The 5,052-nt window shown below is 54.6% G+C and overlaps 1 pseudogene; it reads right to left on the bottom strand.

Annotated features, from left to right (window-relative positions):
* Positions 1 to 229: 229 nt before the first annotated feature.
* Positions 230 to 1,860, bottom strand: LOC114201101 (importin subunit alpha-1 pseudogene; annotated as a pseudogene).
* Between the last annotated feature and the right edge of the window lie 3,192 nt (positions 1,861 to 5,052).

The raw sequence follows: 5,052 nt of genomic DNA, 5'->3' as shown, positions 1-5,052 counted from the left end.
ATTTACAGGACACTGCAAGAGAGGAGATTCTACATAGAAATAAGAAACCCACTGAGAGGAGGAGCTTCATACAGGTTGTACAGTTTGGAGCTGGTCAAGTAGAGTTTCGTTGTAAAAAGTGCTACAATAACAAAACACATTTAAAAATAGTTCCTAGTAGAGAAACAGTAAGACAGACTTCTACCAAACAGAGTACACAACAAACAACTTCCTGCCTCAGCTGTACGATCTAAAAGTTAAAAGTCCCAGGAGTGCCTTCCTGAACTTGGAACGTATAGCCTTCAGAGGTAGTTTCTGGCATAACATTCTGATCTTCCTCTTCCTCTACAGAGAAATACTGCCCAATCAAGTTTAATGAAGCTTTGTACACAGACTCATTTTCATGGTTTTGTAGAGCTTCAATTTTGTCCAAACCTTCACATTCTTCAATCATTATACTAAGTTTCTCAGTTTCACCTAGTTTCTCAGCAGCCTGAAAGATGTTTGCAATGGCATCCAGAATAACCAAAATAATTTTGGTGTCTTTTGCAGTTAAGAGGTTCATCAATGGTTCTATTATGCCACAATGAACGAGGTATACAATCTGTTCAACTGTCCCACCATGTGTATAGTTGGTCACGGCCCAGACAGCTTCCTTTTGTGTCTTAAAGTCTGCCTTAGAGAGAACACCAGTGAGGAACGGGACTGATCCACGATTCACAACTTGCTGTGTTTGGTCCTGGGGACCGGCCGTGATGTTTGACATTGTCCACGTAGCTTCCTTCTGAATATTAGTTTTGGGGTTCGTTAGGAGGCTGGGAAAAACAGCAAGTGCTCCTGCATCTATTACAACCTGAGTCTGTTCATCTGTCCCAGTAACGATATTTCCTATGGCTCTTAGTGCAGGAGTCACAATGGGCAATTCAGTAGCTCCTAGAAGCTTCACAAGCTGGGGCATAATTCCTGTTTTCACAACCATTTCAATCTGTTCATTTGGACCATCAGTAAGGTAGGAAATGGCCCAGCAGGTATCTGCCAATACTTCTGGATCATCATGATGCAGGAGATGAACTAAGGTAGGAAGAATCTGCTCAACAGCATCTAATGGGGGTGCAGGATTCTTGTTGCGACAAAGGTTTGAAAGTGTCCAAGTAAGGTTACATAAGTAACCACATGCTAAAGATGACATATCAGGAACTGCAAGGAGAGCCGATAGTGGGTCAGCTGCACCATACTTGATAACCAAGTCTCGAAAAACTGAACCATGACCTGCAATGTTTCCTAGAGCCCCTACAGCTTGTTCACTGATGTGGGCATGGGAAGATGCCAACAGAGAAATGAATGCTGGGATAGCACTTCCATCTACCACAGCCTTGGTCTATTCTGATGTCCCGGAAGCAATGTTAGTGAGAGCCCAAGCATATTCAAACTGAATGGGACTACAGTCAGTTCTGCCCAAGAAGGACACAAATTTTGGAATCAAACCAGCCCGGATTATTGTCTATGGGGGGTTGTTTTACCCTAGAAAGCAGTTTCCTAGCAGCTTGAGTAGCCTGGAGCTGGCTTTCCAAATTGTTGCTATTTATGCCTTTGACAATGTCATCAACAGACCAATTTACAGTGCCCTGATTGTCGCGGTTTTCCTGTAGTGGAGAGATAGCACCATCAGGAAACGAACCTACGTTTCTCCTTTTCAGCATCTGGTCAACCTTCTTAGCGTTCCTCAGCTCCACATCAACTTCTATTCGGCGCCGCCTCATTTCTGTGCTGTCTTTCCCCTTGTTCTTGAATCTCTTAAGGTGGGCAGCTGGTGAATTAGCATTCTCGTTGGTGGACATGGTTATGAGACAAAGGGAGAAAGCTACACAGCCGGCTCAGGCTTCCACAGGAGGTGGTCCGGGGCTTGCAGGCTGCAGGACAGCTGCCCTCTTAAAACGTCCACCACGGATCACCCCAAAGACGGTGATTGTAGGGGCAGTTTTAATAAGCAAAGGGAACTTACATACAAAACTTGTCTTGGGTTGCAGCAACATGAATGGGTCCCTGCACCCACCCACCCAATCCTAAAAGTTTACAAAGAGGCCCTAACTAGGGGCACCTGCGTGACTCAGTCAGTTAAGCATACAACTCTTGGTTTCAGCTCAGGTCATGATCTCAGGGTCCACACCCTCAAAAATAAATAAATAGTTAGATAAATAGATGATAGATAGATAGATGATAAATAAATAAAAATAAAAATCTATAAAAAGAGGTCCTAACTGGACTCAGTCACATATACCGTGCAGGTGTTCTCAACACCACATCATCTCAAAGCTATGTCCTTGGAGCAGCCTCTGGGAGCAGGAAAGGCAAGTGGAACCCACATTCCAAGGACCGGGTAGCAGGTGAAGAGCCTTCTGAGTGCCCAGGTGCAGCTCACAGGTCAATTGGTGATCACATCTTTTTGATGATGTTCCCCATCAGCTGTTGGAGTGGACTCTATTTTGGAGCAAACTTGGCTCCAAAGCTTTGAGTTTGGCTCTGACCTCAGGGGTGTAGGTAGAGGGAAGAATGAGTTGTGTGCTTCCTGGAGGTGGGGTGCAGGTGCTGTGTTCTAGGTGGGTGAGGTCAGGGGGACAAGGCCCATACCTGCAGTATCTCTGGGATGTGAGTGTCTCTGCCCTCAGCCAACTTCTCCCCAGCCCCTGCCTCCTGACAGTCTTCCCTCAAAGCAGCTCAGCTCCCCCAGTTCCAGAGGCTGGTCAGAGACACAGCTAGCAAGTGGCAGAGTCCAGAGTGTGCTTCTCCCTGGCTGACCTCCATGCCCCCATTCTATCTCCCCAAAGACCCTTCTCCCTTGGGCAGGGAGAGGGGTGCAGGGAAGCAGAAGGAACCCACAGAAGCCTCCCCATCTCTCCAGACAATCATGGCAGGCCTCCCCACAGTGGGACCCCCACCAGGCTGAGCTTCCTGTGCTTGAGAGGCACGTTCTTCCCTGGCTTCATTCCTTCCTTCTCAGAGTTTCTCCAGGTTGAGAACTTGCTGGATGTATCAGATCTTACAGGTGATGGCTAAACCCTTTCCCCCAGCAGGGAACCATGTGCACTTTCTATCTCGCTCTTAGATGTTCTGTTTTAGGTATTGAGAACTAGTGGTGTGGGGGTGAAGAAGCACCAGCAGATGCAGGGAAGGTCCTGAGGGCCCAGGCTGTGAAGACCCGGAGCCCAGGCCAAGGTCAGAGTGCTGCCATGGGCTAGTTCCTATGTTGGGAGAGCAGCGAGGCCCTGGTAGCCATGATCTGCAGGGAAGGAACAGCGGGAGGAAGGGGCCAAGGGCGTGGTGCATTGGGTAGAGGCTGTGCGGCTAGGGCAGCCACACCACGGAGAGCCAGAGCGCGTGCGGCTTGGGCTTCAGGACCATCCCCGCCCCCCCCCCCCCCCCCGAGCCCCACAAGGCGCAGAAGCGTTTTCGGTCTGAGGAGTGCGGCCGAGCCTTCAGGCAGAGCTCCGGGCCGGCTCAGCACTGCCGCACAGACTTGAGGAAGCGGTTTTTCGCGTGTGACGCCTGTGGAAAGGCCTTGGGCCAGAGCTCCCAGCTGACCCGCCACCAGCGGACACACACCGGGGAGAGGCCCTACTGGTCCTCCATGTGCTGCAAGGGCTTCAGCCAGCGGACCAACCTCCGGCAGCACCAGAGCGCCCACACCGGGGATGGGACCCTGGGCTGCGGCGCCTGTGGGAAGGCCTTCACCCTGAACGCGCGGCTCGGGCGCCACCAGCACACCCACACGGCCGGGAAGCCGCACCCGGGCCGAGTGCCGCAAGGCCTTCAGCCAGCGGGGAATCCTGCTCCAGCACCCGGTCACGCACACCGCGGAAAGGCCCCACGTGTGTCCCGACTGCGGCCGGACCTTCGGCCAGCGGGCCAACCTCCCGCAGCACTGGAACGCGCCCGGCGGGGAGCGGCCCTACGAGTGAGGCCAGTGCGGGAGGGGCTCCAACTGGAGCTCCCCCGCCCCCCCCCGCCCCGGCCCCGCCACCAGCGCCTCCTACACTGGCGAGAAACCTCTCGGCTGCGCAGACTGCTGGGAGCTCCCCCGGCCTCGGGGGGCACCGCGGCGCGCGCCCCTGCAGGTGCGGCCAGGGCGGCCAGCGTTTCAGCCGCAGCTCCGACCTCCTGCAGCAAGTGCCGACGGACGGCGGGGAGAAGCCGTACCCCTGCCCGGTGCGCGGTCGTGCCTTCAGCCAGCCGGCCAACCTCTGCAAGCACCGCCGCACCCACTCGGGCGCCGCCTCCGCGGGGCAAGCGTGCGACCGCCGAACACGCGAAAGAACCCGGGGCTCGCGGCAGGCCAGCACCGGGAGCCTCACCTTTGCAGAATTCACTCCAGGGCGGCCTACAGGGGTAGGTGTGGGTGAGGTTTTCACCAGCTCGGTTTTGCAGAGTCCGATGACGTCTTAGCGTGGCCCAGCCTTTCCCTGGGCCTGTCGGCCACGAGGGGACGTCCATGGACTCCTCACTGCACTGGGATTTGTGGGAAGGTTCTAGAGCAGTGAGTCTCAATCCTGCCCATAATAGAGTCATCCGGCCCCACCCGCCATAAATCAGCATGCGGGGTGTAGGGCCCCGTGTTTTCTAATCGCTCCCCAGGCGGTTCTGATGCGGGGTGGGGAGTGGGTTTCTGCCCCCACGGGGTCTTGTGGCAGGTCCCTGAGCAGGCCTCCTCTGCAGTCTGGCAGCCTCCACCAGCAGGAGAAAGTCTTCTTAAGGGGCTAGGTTCACTCTTGTGCCACTGAAGCCCTTTCCATCGGCAGAGCTGGGGCGGAGGGGGTTGGGGGGAGCAGCTCAAGCTAAATGCTCTGAGCCCTGGGGGACCGTTGGGTCTCTCCTCATTTTTGGGGTCCTGCTCCCTTCCTGGCTGTGCCGGGTGGGTGCCAGTGGCACATCAGCAGTGCTGTGAGACCCTCCGGCCGTGCCTGGGTAGGGTCCCTCTGAGCATCTGCACAGACAGTCCAGGGCCAGCAGGTGAGGCAAACAAGTGTGTTTTAGGACAGGTGAAGGTAGTCCTCAGACCGTCACCCCTTTGGAGCCTTC

Source organism: Eumetopias jubatus, unplaced genomic scaffold, assembly GCF_037043125.1.
Source record: "Eumetopias jubatus isolate StellerSeaLion01/CBP00866 unplaced genomic scaffold, mEumJub1_p1.0 scaffold_4, whole genome shotgun sequence".
NCBI lineage: Eukaryota > Metazoa > Chordata > Mammalia > Carnivora > Otariidae > Eumetopias > Eumetopias jubatus.
This window is presented reverse-complemented; position numbering and strand designations above follow the sequence as displayed.